This window comes from Callionymus lyra, chromosome 2 (genome assembly GCF_982586985.1).
Source record: "Callionymus lyra chromosome 2, fCalLyr1.hap1.1, whole genome shotgun sequence".
Taxonomy (NCBI): Eukaryota; Metazoa; Chordata; class Actinopteri; order Syngnathiformes; family Callionymidae; genus Callionymus; species Callionymus lyra.
The window spans coordinates 18,555,219-18,573,973 of NC_141819.1; positions in this window are offsets into that span (position 1 = coordinate 18,555,219).

Genomic DNA, 18,755 nt, shown 5'->3' on the forward strand with positions numbered 1-18,755 from the left:
AAGAGAGAACATGGTATGGTGATAAACTAGTGCTTTTTTTAACGGTTATAAAAAGAAATGGAAATAATGTCCTGCTTAATCATCTAGCTGTGCTGATATAGTCGTTTTTATCTTCCAGATGATTAAAAATGATGCTAAAGTGAAATGGGAAATGAGCCTTAAAATCAGCCCAGTAATGATTGTGAGATTTCAGGAGGGACACGCCGAAGAACATTCTGCATCAAACCACTTCTTTATCTGCAATAACTCTTGCTTCCATTCAGCTCAGACACTTCAAGGCTAAAAGCATATGCAGATTACACTACTGGTTTTCAGTTTCTCCAGCATAACGCCTTAATGTCAGCCCGGGGTACATTTGTTTGGACAAATAGAATAAAACAGCTCCTATGAGTTTCATTTAAGAGCTGATCTTGAGATATTATCCATGTTTTATTGGATAACAACAAGTTTTTTAAATCAATCTTTGTACTGACAAAACAGCTATTTTTGGCATTCCATGTTTTCTTTTCTCTGCTTTTAGTATTGCCTTGTGGTGAGTTATTTATGTAATAAAGCGATGATTTAGGGACTGTGGGTAAAAAATATTCAAATATTTCTGTGAGCAAGAATGTGATTAAGATGGATTCAGTTGAATCGGCTAGTAATATAATAAAAATGTCAATCATTTTGATTGAAACTTTTAGCACAAGAAAATAGCTAGAAAATAAAAAAATTTAAACCCATTAGATTTACAGTTTGTGTTAAAACGAACGAAGGAAGAACAGATTTTGCAGGCGTTTGAGATTACCATCTGGATCCAGGGATCCTTAGAAGGATTTGTCGCATACAAAAAAAAAAGACTTTACTAAAACAAATCAATATATCTTACAACTGGATGTCTGTCGTTGGGTCGCTCCAGAACTTTCTCGCTAACTCGAAATGGCATAATACGATGATAAAAGTCACGTTGCTGAGCAGGAATGAGATTTAAATTCAGGACCATCGGTGGAGGTTTCCACTCTCTGAGTGCTTCTCTTGTTAACCCACTTGATCTGAAAAAAAAGCCAACTCTCCTATTTTAATTCCAGCCAAGAAAAACCTCTTAATACAATCAAGAAGTAATAAGCGGAGGGCCGGGGGAAAGATAACACCTGATGATTTCTGCAATAAGATCTTGATGAGCCTTAATATGAAAGATCTTAATTAGATGTGATCAGATTGTAGGAAAGTGCAGGAATTAGAAGAAGACGTGGGTTGCAGTCTGATGCTCTAAGAGCCACATGTCAACACTTGTCATGTGATGGTCATTGAGGTGATTCGCTCAGCACAGCAGAATAAAACCGAGTCTATAGGTTGAGCGAGACAAAAAAGAAAAAAAGGTTTTACTCAGGAAGGTGAAGTGACAAAATGGGTGAAATCACAGCTGGGTATGTACAAGCTGAGCAGAATGGGATGCTGTGTCATCGTTTCCAGAGCTGCAGTGACAGTTTGGTGAACTTAATCTCTCTCGTACTGTTATTCCGTCTTATGATTTCAAAGGTTACTCTTTCATCTCGTTGGCAACCGTCCTCGTCATACAAAGTTCAGGGATGGATTCAAAGCTGGAACCGAAGATGTTAGGATTGAGTCTGAATTTCTTTTAGATCAAAGCCTCGGCTAATTTAAATGTAAAGTCATGTATTAGCTCAATTATTCACCCATTAAATGTACATTTTATTTAGTCCATAGCAGAAAAAAACCCAACATTTTTTGGGCTCGACGGTCCACGCTCTGAGGATTGGAGGTGCTTCATTAAAGTCAGTCGCCCATTGCAATCCATGCTCCAATAAAAACTTGTGATGCTTGTGACGAAGTTTTTTATTGCCCGGACATTCACGTGTATCATCTTCCCAAATAATCCCTTGAATTCTTTAGTTTTATATGAGCCACGAGGTCAACTACAGTGCTGACAAAAATCAGATGACATGTTATATATACAACGTCCTCTTACAGTTTATATTTGAAAATAAACAATATAATGACTGATTCTGTTTCCTTCTTATAAGGACATAAGTATGGGTGAAATAGATGTATGATGTTATGACTCATTTAATAATGTTAGCATGGCCACAAACATTACAAATAATAAATAAAAATAATAAAATGTGCATTGCTTGAGAGTTTAAAACGAATGATCTGTGTTTCATCGATTACTTTAATTAATACTTTAACTACCATTTCAATATGACGATATGTGTATGTATAGGAACTTTTTATTAAATATTTGAGGACATTTTCTAACATAAAAAAAAAAAAAGTTTTTAAAAATTCATGCCTGCACCGAGCTGCATCATGTATGTTATGGGAATGTAATAATGAATGCATCTGCTTCATTAAAAATGAAAGTAGTGTCTCACGTAATGTAAATATCTAATCGCCTGAATAATTGTCAGCGTGGCCTTGTTGCAGTTTAATTCTTCCTGGTCTATCGTAGCTGCCTGACGGTCACTGACTTCTGATAACCCTCGAGCTTCAAAAAGATAGTCGAATTGAACTCTAAACATGCCGAAACTTCTTCCCAGAGTCTCCCAGAGAATGATAAACACAAGAACCTTGAGATACCGCGAAGCCAAAACGTTTTTAAACAATAAGCAACATGTTTGGTTTTGTCTAGTAAATGGACCCAAATTCCAAGATAGATGTTTGGCGGTAACTGCGTCTGTGTCGCAATCTGAAACGTTTGCAGAAAATCGTGGCTTTAGAAAGTAGATCTGAAAGTCTAGATGTTTCAACAATCGTGACGTTTCAATAACAAACACAAACCTATACTGTACATCCGGGACGTATGAAGAGATTCTGGTTCTGAACCACGGGTTTGAAGCCAATCCGTGGTCACATTAAAGATGCAAACTTCAGATCTGTCAGAATCCTAGAAGAAAGTTTAGACAGGCTTAATCGTGACTGAGCAGAAGTTGTGAAAAGTTAGAGAGAGTAGTTAATATATTAAATAAGATCCGCTCATTTGTCGGTCAATTCCACCACACCTTATTCAGGAGCATGATCCCAAAATAATGTTGTAATGTTGTGTCTAATGAACATGTAAATGTTTTCTTTTTGTCTTTCTGCAGCCAGCCTCAAGTGGACATTCATTGAACTGCAGTTCAAAAACTGTGTAGCCTCTTCACCACCCAAATAGTCCATATTAGGGGGTAAAGCAGGAATAAGGAGAAAAAACAATTTATACTCACGGATATGAGTAGGACTATTGTCAAAAGCTGACTTAATTTAGAAATAAATGGACTCATCTTTATCTTTAGTATTTAAAAATTTTTTTGACAAAAAAAATATTGCACTGTAACATACTGAGCAGCCTAAAAATGAAATTGTACGAACAAAGCTCAAAATAGCAGCGCGGAGTTATCACCTGATTTGGGCTTATCTATAATTCCTGTAGTAAACTGCTTACATAGTGGACTGGGCTCCCTGCAGTAGCCGGGTTTAATCTGGCAGCCGCAGGAAAGCAACCGGTACCGTGGACAGATGTTGAGATCCAGCTTGATAAGAATGGAGAGATTTTATCCACCGCTGTGTGTGAAGCAGGACAACATGTATGGATGGAGCTGGAAGTCAGGCGTGTGCAGCCGACTGCAGAGGAAAGCTCTCAGTCTAGTCACTAAGTGGGGTCGCAGCCCACCACTGATCACTGCGCTCCTCCATCCTTTTTCCTTACTCGCTCCTTGTCTCCTCGCTTTCCCTGCTGTTCTCTCTCTCTCTCTCTCTCTCTCTCTCTCTCTCTCTCTCCCTCTCGTCTTGCTTTGTTTTCTCTCCACCTCCAACATCCTCTCCCTTCATCTCCGCTGTCTTTTCCATTTCTTTAACCATCACTTTGTTTTAAGTCTTTCTCCTCCTCATCCTTCCATTTCCCCTCGGGCCTCTCTTTTCTACTTGGGTCTATTTTTCTCTCCAATGCACCACATCTCTGGTTTTCTCCTCACTTTGTGTCACCTCCTTTTCACCCTCAATGAAACGACGAGCTGTTCCAAACTGTTCTTTTTCAGCTTTTACTCCAATCAGCCGCATTCAATTTGACCACAAGTAAACAATGTGAGCAGCTCGAGAGGTTGTTTGGAAAAAAAACCAAAGCCTAACCATCCATACTAGATTAACTAAAAATATAATGTATATTAAAAAAAACAATACAAAGTAATTGGTAGTAAATTAATGTAAAAGTAGTCTAAATTAAGTGACAGAAAATTTAGAAATATGGAGAAAAGATTGATTTTAAATGTTTTTATCCAGCTATTAATGTTATGTATATGTCATATATTAGCTATTTTATTATTTATTACATATAAATTCGATTGTCTTTATTTCTGCACACTCATTTTATAAGATATAACCAAATAAATCATTAATTGACTTATTTTTTATACCTATTTTGGTAGTTAACCTACCAATCTGCTTTACAGCAGTGCGTCAAAGACTGCATGCCTTCTTATAGCTGATCCAAGTGACTTTTGTCATTTTTTTTTTACAAAGATTCACATAAAACAATTTGACAACGGAGGTTCCGAGACATTGCAGTTACACTGTTCTGACACTGGGAGGAGCCAGAAACAATATGTTCAATCTTCTGTATTGCTGCTTTAATTATTAATCAGTTACTAATGGAAACTTATTTAATTTCTAGCGATTGAAAATCATTGTAATGTCCTGTTTTAAATCTGTAATCATACTTGAATGAAGAAATGTCCATGCGTTTGATTAATGTGCTGATTTAATTCCTGCTCACTGCAAAGTTTGACCTCCAGTGAAGGCAACTCAACATGACGTTCTCTGGATTTCTCTCGTCTCTGAATTTCTTAGAGACTCATATTATTAAAGCACAAGCTGTGTTCTGATATATACGACGTTACCGTCACTATACTGGGGACAGGTCTGATTTTGGCTTTGTTGTTTCTTGTCTCCACATTATTTCATCAACACTCTCCACCAAACCTCAAAATCAGCAGGACTGCGGAACGGCTCATCTTTGGTTTCTGGCAGCTAAAGTGCTTCTAATTCCGTTTCAATCTTCCTCTTCCACCTTTCAAAGCTGACCCTGAGTTACTTTTCCGGCTTCCTCCACTTTCATGTTTTATAGTTTGCGCTCTCTCACTCTTGTCTGTTCCCTCGCTGTCTCCTTGATTACTCGTCGCTATCATCCCCAATCCTATCTGCCAACTTGAATTAGACGCCAACCTCAGCCAACGGGCTGCTTTTGTACACCCCATGCATGGCATATCTTCCAACATTAACATTCAAACATCTCTCTACCGCCGCGGAAATCAGTTTTTTTTTATGATGTTATATATAATAGATAGCTTTGTATTTTCTTTTAAGAAAGAAATTCAACATCACAGTGGATCAGTGACAAAGGCTGAGGTTCATGGTTGGTGAGACACTGATTTTTGGTCATCAGAGTTTCAAATATATAAACCCAAAAGGATAGAAAAGTTTAGATCTTGCTTCTAATGATCAGCGGGATCAAGTAGACAGCTTCAGAAACATAATACAGAACCCTCTTTACTTCCGTCGACAACAACATACAAGGGACATGATCAGCACCACCGTCGACGGTAGCTTCAGTATAGATTAATGTAGAAAAACACAGATACTATTACTGAGCTTTATTCAAATATTCAGTTGATACTGATACTTAATAATCAATTTGGTTGTACAAACTCGGTTAGAAAAGACCAAATTTTCTTTTGTCTCGTAGTTTGCAGCAAACATTTCAGCTCCGGCCTTGGTCTTCTATTGTTAATCACTTTCCTTTTGAAATGAAAGTCCAGTTTTTGAACATTTTTAAGCCTAGATATATATAATCCTCTTCCATTTTGGCAGTCGGATGGAGCAAAACACAAAGATAAAAAGGCTCACAGCAGTGCTCTTGACTCGCAGCGGAGACGTCATGTGATGCCCTTGACAACAAGCCCCCGTTGGCTCACATGCGCCCCCTACTGTGCAGCATAGTAGTATCTTTTTACTGTGGTATCAGCAAAATAAAATCTGTGACTATCATCGATGTAACATAAACACTTATAGACATGAGCCAGACTGTGGAAAATATGGGTTTAGAGACATATCTGCAGATATTTTTTTGCCGACATGCAGAAATATGGCAACTGGCTTGCGACAACTTCATGTATAAATATTTTTTAAATTCTGGATACTTAAAGATCAGTAGATAAATATTCATTTATTTATGTTATCTGCCTCACCTGCCCCCCTGCATGCAAAAGGGGTGAACTACCAAAACTGCAGGATGTGAACTGAAAAGCTAAATAAATGTTTAATTCGATTAAGTAAAAACAAGCAACTGGAATATGTAAGTAAGTAAGTAAGTAATTAAGTAAGAAAGTAAGTAAGTAAGTAAATCTTATTTGTAAAGCACCTTTCTAGACCAGGGTCACAAAGCACTCGAACAATCAAAAACAATACACAATTTATCCTGAAAGAAACTGGCAGCCAGTAAAGAATTTAAAGAGGATCGGGGGAAATGTGAGTTCTCCTACTAGAGCATATTTAATGAATAAATTAAAATACTGATTTAGTCCAGAACGCCAAGGCTAGTGTTTTGACTCAAACGAGGAAAGACGGACATCTAGATAATAAATAGTTACAATGATATTTACCAGGGTTCTTTTTTAAAGCAAACTCTAAAAACCAGCAGTGTCTTCAGATGGGAGCACACACTTTATCCCTGAATTAAATATAAATGATTGTTTTTTATCATTATCTTTCTATTCACTTTGAAATTCTGTAATGGAATTTTAAATATTGGTATTCTGTGTACTTGAAATGCCTTGAGATAAAGTATGTTGTGCGTCTCTAAAGGCCTGCTTTGAAACAGCTTTGATCCATGTACAGTGATGCACCAATATACTTGCCTTGTTTTAACTAAATTTCCACACATATGGTCTTTGATCGCGAGAAGGCGGGTCGTTGGTCAGTGTGGTTAATGGAGAAAGAGTCGATAACAGAGAAGGATCAAATAAAAGAGGGATTTGAAGAAGGACGTATTAATTCAAATGAGAACATGTATATCATCTTCACAGCAAATCCAATTGATGAAGTGAAAACTGGAAGGAAGGAGCTGACTTTCAACTTCAATAGCTCGTTGCGATGTACGCTTTGATGATTTTACCAGCAGTGTGCTCTTTGCTTAACATGACTCCTCAAAAACCCCTGCCAAGATACCACAAATTAAAAGCCTTTACCTCCGGTTTCCCCTCTTTCCTGTCAATGTTCTCTTTTAAATTCTGTTACAATTATTTACTTGTCAACACAATAGGCTATCCCTTCATATTCTGACTAGAAAAGCACAGCCGAAATCTATTTGACTTACTATACCTGCAATCAATTCAACAAATGAATGTCCACAGTTGAATGTTCTCTTTGCTTATAACAAAAAAAATGATTTGTGGTGTGAATAAGGTCGGGGTGCCCAACCTTTTCTTTCACTCGTAACAGTTTTGCGTTGTGTTTTTTCTGGGTCGACCTTCAAAGAAAAACAGTAAAAAATAAAATATAGTGAATAAAATGATGACGTTATTCTAAGTTAATCTTTGTAAACATTTATTTGCGTTATTTTCTTTGATCAATGCTCTTTATATTTGCTCTTTGTTATCCTTTTGCACTTTATTCTTTTGTTCGATCTTTGTTCTCTTTTTTTATGAATCTTCTGTACCCTTCATTGTATGCTGTGAACTGGAAACCCAATTTGCCGAAAGAGATCTCCAGAGGGATTAATAAAGTCTATCTAATCTAATCTAATTTAAAAACACATAGGCTGACATAGGCTAAAATACAGTAATTTAGAGGATTCTGTTTTTAATAATCTTGTCTGAAACAAGCATCTTGACGTGTCAAGAGTTGCACAATAATATCACAGAAAAATAATAAGTAATAATGAATAGAGACGCATCAGAAATTGTCTATTTATTTTTCCTTCTGTCTGTAACAAATGTCCAGACCTGGTGTTTGGGGACCGGCTAAATGTACTAATGTCATCGGCAAAATCAAAACTGTGACAATTTTATCTAGCAACCCCAAAACATGAAGATCTGAACGTAAATATCTATTTAAAAGATGAATGTACTAGATGACTTACAAGTGTATGACGACTATTTCGAAACCTTCTTGAATCCAAATTGAACCCCATTAGCATCACAAAAAAAGACAACGCCTTGTGTCAAGGTTTGAATAAGCTGGAATCCAATATCTCTAATATTAGGAGTCCAATATCTCTTAAGTCTAAAACGCCCATCAAACCGAGGAATGAACAGTTAACCAAAATTAAAAAATAGGGGACCTGGAAACAGAATGGAAAACATGGATGTCAAAACACTTACAAACCAACAAGAAACAAACTATAGCATTCAGACACACACAAAAAAAGTCCAAACTGGAATATCCGTGAGACAAAACTAAAGAAACAACTTTATTGCGTCAGGAAATATTTTTTATCTGGCACACGGTGCAGGTTAAAGTAGGTGTCAGGTCTTCATTGCAGATGAGTTCCAGACATGTTCCATTAGTCAAGCTCAGGGGGAATGGAAAAGGAGAGAGCCAGAAAGGGAAGGAACAAAATAAAACCAAAAATAAAAGTGGATTGTAGCGCTATCGTCCTAAGATACTACTTAAATACATTCAGAACTTTTCTAGAGAGAAACAATAACAAAAATAGACCACAACCTTTTTTTGCAACACACTTGCAGTATTCTTTTTTAAATTATACTTGCAGATAAACAACAGCAAAATAATGAAGAATTATACAAGCATAAAAATGAACATCAATGAGAAGCCTTGGCTTGAATATCTGCAACAAAACATTTCCTCTAGGAAAAAAAGAGACACAATTTTCAACAGAAAACATCTTTCAGACCATAATAAACAGTTATATGGTAGCAGTTTACATACATTGACACATAACAGTAGAGTTAAAGGTAGCTCTATATGTTTGCCCAGGTGATAATTGGAAAATATTTTATTTGAGAGTGACATTGAAATTGTTGAAAAGCCATTTTCCCCCTCGTGCACCTACATGATGGTGATTCAGATGATAACTGTGACGACACTGACATCTCTGTACAAGTTGGCCTAGTTTATCTCCGAGCCTTGCAGGGCATCGACGATAAATGGTTAACCAGCCTTAAGAGATGTCAAGAGTGGAACTAATTCTGCCTCCAGGCAAGGTGCATTTATCTGTCAGTGAAGCCTGGGTTTTCCATCCCGACCACACCGTGTGAATGACTGAGCTTGTAGCAGAGCCACCGGAGCAAAGCATTATAAAATGTTATGAATTTTAATTATTACCAAGCGTTGGGTTATGTGTTTTTCCTTGATGGGAGATATGTTTTTTTTTAAATCTCACTTAAGGCTCTGTTGTGCTAAGCATAGCTGGATGAGCGATTTAATGATTGACCTCTGTAAGAAGCACCAGCACTTAATAGCACGAGGCTCGGAGGGCTCAACGGTATCGTTAGCAACCGCAGCCTTCACCCTTTTATGATAGCTTAGATTGTTGCTGCCATTAAGAAAACTGCGGACGCAGCACTTCTACCTCCACTAAAGAGCCTTGAGAACGGCATCTTTGAGGCGGAAGGTGTCAAGTCCTCGGAGGACCAGCTGAAGAGTTAGAGGGCTTTTTATCACTTTATGATACAGACACTCAGACAAGACACTTGTCAACATGTTGCTTTGGATTTGGTTCGAACATTCTCTTAGTCCTTAGTCTCAATGATAAATTGTGACTGGCGAGACAAAAGAAAAATGAAAAAGTCAAGAAAATGTTATCAGTTAGGATTATACTATGGTATCATAAAGTTGTGTACTCATGACGTGACGTTATAAAAAAAAAAAATAATGTAAATATGATCAGACCTAATGGCCAAAATATAGGAGGATAAGTCCTTCAAAAAGGAAAAAAGAAAAAAGAAATACATTAAAGGTAACTTTATCTATTTAGATTTGAACAAGTAATGAATAATATTATCGTATTTTTCGCTATATAAGGCGCACAGGATTTTAAGGCGGACATTCAATGAATGGCTATTTTAGAACTGTTTTCATAAATAAGGCGCACCGCATTATAAGGCGCATAGAGCGAGCAGCAGAGTGATTTTGGGCAAAAAAAATTAAAAATTTGAGTGTAACACTGACACACAGAAACACTCACTGAAAACGGTGGCAGTAATCTTACTCCATAGACGTTCGCCATGATGTGACATGCGTCGTTAATCCCACCTCGTGATGACGCAATGACGTAATCCCGCCCACGGCGTGTCAGCTCAGTCTGCGCAGAGTCATGAAAGTGTTTGTAAACAAGTCACCCACCAAGTAATGTTCATATATAAGGCGCTCCGGATTATAAGGCGCACTGTCGTTTGTTGAGAAATTTAAAGGCTTTTAAGTGCGCCTTATAGTGCGGAAAATACGGTATACAAAACAAGTAAGTTTGCTCTGAGGAAACATTTCTACTTCCCTCTGACCTCATGGGAGCTTCACTACGCCTGTGCTTGTTCTGGCCGAGATCATTCTCATCACGGCGGGAACAAAAACTCTCCACAATCTGGTTCACAACAGTCTGCAGCCCGATCCTGGGAAACCATCAATGGGTTTGAGGAGTTGTGAGTGCATCACAAACTAAGACAGCCTCTCAAACCTGTTCCTGACTAGAAGATTTAGAGACAGCAGGCAACATAATTGGCCCAACAAAATATCAGTGAAGCATGGTGAGACAATAAAGACTCCACACACCAAAGGTTTTTTTCTTTTACTCAGGACTTTACAACAAGTTTTGATCTGTGATGCAACAGCAGGACTTGTGCTCAATTTACACGGATCAATGATCCAGAATAACAACAGCAACGTGATGGAAGACAATCTTCTGGCTATGATAATTACCGTTGTTTCATGTGCCGACGTTTTTCGATCGGAGAATCCACTCACACCAGATTCATCAATTAACACCAACTCCAGACATGTTTCTGCAGTTTAAAACACACACAGATGCTACTGCTGTCAGACAGACAGGTGCTGCTGCGCTCTTCCAGTAAATTCTGCATGATGTTTGATCAATTCATTTTCTTTTTTAACATTTCGAAAACAACTTAGATAAACAGTTTATTGAAATCTTTTCATGTTTTTGAAAGTATAATTTGTAACGATCTCCCGAGGGATAAATAAAGTATATTTAATCTAAGCAAAAAAAGAAACAAACAGATACTTTAAATTGGCAAATGTTTTGAATACGTTGTGTAGTAATGTGTTGACAAGGCCTTGAAATACAGCTGTGCAGTGAAGAGACTGTATCATGATACAGTCTCTTCACTGCACAGCTCTTAAATTTGAAAGGCCACTAGATGGCAGCGTCTGCTTTGTAATTGTTGGCTTTGAGCTACTTATTGAATAAAATGTTTTCCAAACTTAGAGCGCCATCTACTGGCCCTTCAAAATCAAGACACTGTATCATGATACACAGCTGTGTCATGAGGCCTCATCAACCCATCACTAACATTCCGATCTAAATCTGACAAACAATAAAACTGGGACATGTTTAATCCAGATATCCACAATCATCCTCAAAGTATTCCACATTAAAATGGTATGTTTCTAGTTGACTCTGACAAATTGATACATCACATTCATCGCACCCGAAGAATGCAACAGGAGGACCAACGACAACATTGAGACACCTAAACATTGGGGTTTATCTCGAGCAGCAAATATGCTTCAAGTGTTGAATTATATTTAGATCGTTAAAAGATCAGCATTCGCCTACAATCTTTGACTCTCAAAAGTCCATCATCGTGCTCTGAGGTTCATCACTGGCTGTGACACACCAGATGACTCCGCTCAATAAGGCTCTTCTTGGCAGTGTTTGTACCTATTGAAGAACTTTTCTTCAGCGAACCAGAAGCCTTCATGACTTACAATGACATTTTGCATTCATCCCAATGAAATTGGATGAAAAGCTTTCAGTTTCTCAGCCCCCTCTTCTTGGAATAACCCCCAAACTGAACTTAAACAGCAAGCTTTTATTTCACTGGGAGCGTTCCATCTTGAAAGACAGACAACGGAAATCCACTGTTTTTTTAAATAGCGTCTGTGACCACAACTCCCGCAATTACTGTTCGTCAGGTTGCACTCTTGTATTTCAGTACTAAGAATCTGTTGATTCTGTTTTGCTCGTAATGAAAATTGATTACCGAAGTGCAAGGAGAGATCTGAGTCGTAATTGCTTTGAAAAAAAAATTCTTCAAGCACTTTAAGATGAACTTAATTATTGTATACTTTTTGAGAGGTGAAGCACTTAAGCATCTTAAAGATCTCAAACATAAATTGATGTTTTGCTTCACGTAGAAGCTCCTTGAAGAGTTACAGACAACAAAACAAGATGACTTTTATTGAACTATTCTCTTTAAATATTAACACAATTTAACATTTAATAAAAAACCTTTTATCTTTTAAAAAGTAGTTCTCTCTAACAATGCTTTAATAAATGTCCAACTAACACGATAGTTTCTCCGCTGACACGTATGGAAATCATGGTCAATGTTACGGTGACATTAGGAAAAGCAGCTCCAGATAAAAGTGAACTGCTTGAGACGACACAAATCAAAAGCGTCTCCTGTGCTCACACATTTTTAGTCCCCTCTCCTCCCCCGACTTCGTAATGGTATGGCCAGAAATCTTGTGTCATTTAAAGTGGAAACCTCACACGTGTGACAAACAGTTGAACATCAGAGAGTTTTCTCCACTGGCGTTCAACCAAATATAAACAGGCTTTGGAATATCTTATTATCCCCGTGCACTCTGCGCCGCAAAAAAAACTGCACTGCCTGGAAGCAGACATTTTGTAATTTCTGTTAGTTGAAGATAAAGAAGTCAAAAGTTGCAAATTCAAACGGTTTCTGTTTTTTTTTGTTGATAGTTTGTGTGGATCCTTCCCATTAGGTCTACCCTTCAGCTCTATGTGTATATGAGTGGCTGAGACTTTATATGAACAAAAACATTATTCAGCTGGTCTGGTCTGTCCTGGCAATGATGAAATGACGATTGGCTCCAAATCTTGTCATTACATAAGGTTTGTTGAAGAAATGTTAGGCCAACCCTGTTTTTATCCAACAATCATAATGCAATATATTATTAACTATTGTGTGTTGACTCCGAAAACAGCTGTTTTTGTCAGTAAAATGTTATTGCTATTGATGAACTTGATCATTATAATGTAAATTGTCTAGATATCAGCTCTTAAATGTAACTCTATATTTGTATTCTTATAATTATTTTTGTCCAAACAAATGCACCTTTAGTTGTACCAGACAATATCATCAACAGAAAAAGGAAGAAAACAAAGTTCTTTAATCGTTATTTGCATTATTGTAGATTCAATTAGTATCAATTTGTTGTAAAGCAGCTCTGGGTGGGTTACGTACCTTAATATTGTGGTACTAAAATATTTTCATTAAACTTGTGATGAAACATCAACTTAAAAGTAGTAGAATGACTCATATACCGTGATTTGAGGTGTTTTGTTTGATTTTGATTTTTACTTTAAAAGTTCTTGGTGGTGTTGTGAACATGCTACATATCGCGCTAGTTGTGGAGGGCGTTAACTTGAAGTGTTTTCAGTCTGCATGGCTTATTAACATTTTTTAATGTAAATATTTAAATGAAAAGAAAGTGTTGTACAAACAGACACATACTGATGAGTATAATATAGGTCCAATATCAGTTAAGGGGCACTTCAATCAACACATTAGTTGAACTTTAAAATTTCACTTAAAATCGCCTTTTTTGGCAGAGATTCCTCCATATATGTTTGCAAGTTTACCACAGTAATTACTGTACATAACGAACTTCCTCTAACATTAAAGCTAATTGACCTGGAAATTAATAAATGACTGTCAAAACTCATCCGGAACAGCTGCGGTCTCTCTGGCTTACCTCAATTAGAGATCTTGGTTAGTTCCATCTGTTCCAATAGAACCGATATTTGTATAAACCCCCCCTTTAAGGGAAAGTCATGGTCCCACAGCAGGGGGAAATTAACATTAATTGAAGGTGCAGCAGGAACTAGATGACATGGAATGTTTGCTTATATTATGACAATCGCAATGATTACAGAGAGTTTGAGCAGAGATGATAAATTACAACTACCCGGGAAACTTCCAGAAACAAAAGAAATGACTAAAATGGGATTTGATGAAAGATGGTGAGGGGATGGATGTGCCTCAAGAAGAAAACCAGAGCCTCCCTCTGTTTTATGAAGTGGAGTCAGTGACGATGTACAGAAATTCTTTGTACTAAAATTAGCCTGCAATAATGAAAAGTGAGACTGATACCTCATTCTGCTCAGGCTCTTACTTCCTGTTCAAAAGAGATTGTAGTGTGCTGTTCAGAATAGTATGACCTTCACCACTTTGACTGTTGCAGAATTTCCGTTGTATATGAATAGGATTCCCGAAAAAACGTTAAGATCTAACTAAAAGTTTGAATCCGATTTTCTAGCGGACTGAAACCTCCAAACTTATAAGCCCCAACTGTCTGACTGGGTCATTTACACTTCTTTATCTCTTTTTAAACATACATTTTACCTCTGAGGCTCGTTGACCAAAGGTTTCTGTCCTGGGAAGTGACTAACCGAGCTAACCACTGCGCCACCGTGCACCCCTTAATGATGATCGGTTGATTTTATGTGATTATATGTATTAATATTTTATAAAGAAAGAGTGCCTTGTTTTGCCCTCGCCCTATAAAAAATGAGAAATCATCTCATGGCACCAAATGGCCCTGAGACAGCAGTTTGTAGCCCATGCCTTCTATGCAGACCTGGATGGAAATCTTACATGATTGGTTTTGTTCACAGTTGATGTTTGTTTGTAGAAAGTGTGGTTTAAGGAATGTATGGATCTTACCTGTATGGGTGAAGCAAAAAAATTCTGTTATAGTTTTTAAGATATCTGTTAAATATTATCAAGAAAAAAGGTTCTAAACATTGCTCAATACAGCTAAAAAAATAAACTCTTCAAGGACACTTTTTTACTTGAAAGTACTCTCTAATCTGAAACCGTTGACGTACAAAAGGAGTAGTACCATCAGATGTCCTTGTGTGGAAACAATAATATCTAAAATCAGTCAACCTCTTTTTCGAACCTTTCAGAAGATTCCTCAAGGTGGTCTTTGAAAAGCGGGATCTGGCAAGCATAATTGAGTTCATGTTTTGATGCCACCGGTGTCACAATAGACTCTTAGCCCGACAGGTGCCGCATGAAGCAGTCGGCTCACAAACAGCACTCAAACTGTTCAGCTTTTATGATTGTTGCCAGTGACGAGTTCCTGCGGTTTCCTGCTCATAAAGATTTGTCAACGTGTTTGTGGGAAGCCCATTGGACGCAAAAGAAAAATTCTGAATGCTAGAAAAATGTGACGGCCATTGAATATTGACGGACGCCCTGTTAGTGAATGTATTAAATGTACAGGGATGAAAACGAATGAAAGTCAAATCAATTATTCATTTGTACATGTTATGCCACTTATATCCTATACTGGACGGAGGGGTAAGTAAGTAAGTAAGTAATTTATATTTGTAGAGCGCTTTTCCAGACCAGGGTCACAAAGCGCATAAACGATCAAAACAATACTCAATAAAATAAATACTAAAATGTCAAAACAACAGCGAGACAAACACAGGAGTCTCAGAAAATCAAGTCAAAAGCCTGCATGAATAAAAATGTCTTGAGATGTTTCTTGAAGGAGTCAGTAGATCCATCAAACATTGAGAGAGAGGAAGATCGTTCCAAAGCTTTGGAGCAACAGCCTGGAAGGGTGCTGGAGTAAGAGATGTTGGACATTCTCAACCTGTCCATCAGCGTCCTCGAATAGATAGTTACTCGATGTAGAGGCTGATGAAACATTTTTCCCCTATAGATTCAACAAAGGCAGGAAAACTTTAACCTTAGACTTCTACTGTATGTCAGAACATTAAGAGTCAGCTGATTTAGTCCAATGGTTCCGTGGTCCTATTCCAAAAGATAAGACTCTTGATCTGAGAACTGATGACTAAAAAAAACACTGCTGGTACTGATGCAAATGTATGAAAAACATAGTCATCATTCAGGTTACAACTTCAACTATGTCATCCTTATTTTCTAAAACAAAGTGTGTTACCCTTAATGAAGGGAAATAGTTCCAATTCTGTCCAATAAAACCTGGACTACCTTCTCCTCAAACCTATCATCATGGCCGTCGCAAATGAGTCCTTCAACACACGTTGCTCAAATCCAGAAAGACTTCTCAAAGTCCATCTGCTAAATTGCAGAGAAGCACACATTTCTCTGCAGACACCCACTCACACCCAAACTCATCATCTTTGACACAGTGTGAACGTGATTATTACAGTTTTTTTTTTTCCCGCCTCCTACAATCCCCTGCCTCCACCGGCGTGCTCGGCTCAGATATGAGTGGGTGTGTTCATGGAAGTATTTTAATGCTATACTCTGCAGAGCCTGAGACCTCCAGAGAGTTTTTTGCTTTAAACAAGCAAATCATGGTTCGGCCATAAATAAGGTTTAAATGTCATCTTCAGACTCCATCTTCTTGAAATGTAACTTCCTCTGAGAGATATGCCGTCAAGATCAGTCAGCTAGGTTTTTTTTGTAGTAATTGATGCCATGGAGGAATTGACTGATGTGGAGCCAAATGTTAAACTAAACTGACACATTTCCAAAAAAAATATTTTTGTTTTTCTCTCCACCGCTTATTATTTTTGTTTCAGGTTATTTCGCGGACTCGCTCTACCAAACATCTTCAGCATTGACAGCAAGTCCCAGATCAGAATGAAGATACATTATTTAGTTCAGGAAATCATTGTGGATGGGCAACTAATGTGTTGATTTCTTAAATAGATCTTGGACCTCTACTGTACTCAAGAGTATGTTCCTATTTGTACAAATCTCTCTTTTAATTAAAACATTTACATTAGAAAATGTGAGCCATGCCTATTGAAAACACTTGTTTTTCTGGAGATTACATTTTGTTTACCATAACCACACCCACCACTCGTTGGGGTTCACGACACTGCATCCTCAATCCCTGAAGTCTCCACCTCCAAGGGACTCATTGAACAAACAAGGTGGGAAGTGATTACAATTGGCTTGAGGAGTTAAGCCCATTATTACGTCATAATGGAATCTGCTCTCGTAACCTCTCATCCGCTAAGGTTTCAGACGGGGGAGAACTTTATAAAAGAATAAGTTCAAAACATCATCATGATGAGAGACTTACTGTATCTTGGAGAGGAAGACTTCAACATTTGAAACATGTGAGTGAGTCAGGAGAGTTGGGTTTTCACATTAGTTGCCCTTTAGCTACAGATAAAAAGAGAAGAGGAAACTAAACAATAGTGTAGTGTTTACATGGTTGCTTGTGTAGGTAGGAGGCACAGGATCGATCAAAAGCACGGTGCATGCTTTTCATAAATAATCTTTATTTCAAATCCAAAAGCTCCACAACCCTATTTCACACGGTCTACGAGATTACGTCTGAATAAGAGCGGAGAACCAGAGAAAGCGTCAGTCACTTCAAACCTTATAAAAAGCTTTTGAACTGAAAGTTGTTGCAACTCTATGAAGTGCTCACTTCAAAATATGTCTCTCTTGTATAACTGAAAAGTCACCTGATAGGATTTCATAAAGATTTAGTCAAAAACACATGTCTTAGGTTACAGCTCCATAAATCGATGCAGTAAAAAGTTTAGTTTTGACTGATGCCTAGTCTCAGGGTCAGGCAGAGATGAGAGTCTCTCAGAGAGAGCGTAGTTGATAAAGAGAAGGTTTCTTGAAATGTGTTTTTGCTTGTGTTGAACCAGTTGCATGCGCTTCAGCTTAAGAACCACTTAAAAAATTGGCGAAAAATCCTTCTAACATTGACAGCAGTAAAGCACTGCCATTCTGCTAATTAGTTTCATCCTCCTACAAGTGGACACTTGTTAAAACGATGGAATAATGTTCTGAATAAATAAAGAAGAGGGACTGCAACCTTCGTTTAGTTTTCAGCAGTTTCTGTTCCTGTAGTTGACAACAAATGCCTCAGGGATATATCCGTGTAGTAGTACATTTCTTCCCTGGTCACGGTTATCCAGATACTAGTTCAGTTCCAATGAGCTGGTCTGAGGGAAAAAAAATGGTTATGATAAAGACTTCCGCTGTTCTCTTTGCCATAGACTATTAAAAAAAGGTTTCTTATCTTTAATCTGTGTCTTTGTTGTGGCTTTGTTTACTAAGACTGGTTATTAAATGTCCCTGCATCTGGGTATGAGTTACCCATTTTGAAAGTGTAAAAAGCAGCTCGGTCTAGTCTAGAAGAAAACTCTGTTCCCTTGACATTAACTTTCCCTCTAATGGGAGGTTTAACAAACCCATAACTTGAATAGAAAACATTTGATCCATCTCAGCTGTGGGAGAGCAGTTGAGTTGAAGCAGACTGTTAGTCTGCTTTGATCATCAGACTGACAATGTCACCAGCTTGTTTCATCTGGTGGAATTTCCACCAGTTCCACTTTGATACGGACAAACATCCTACACTACTATTAAGGTGGACAAAAAGCTCCAGTTTTTCCAGCGTTCTACTATTAGTCCTAAATCTTGTAATGAATAATTGACCTGGGTAGATTTTCCTCCTGCATGTCCTCCCTCTAGACTGCTAGCAGAGGTTCAGAAGTGAATAAGAGCTTGCCGAGCCTGAAATAT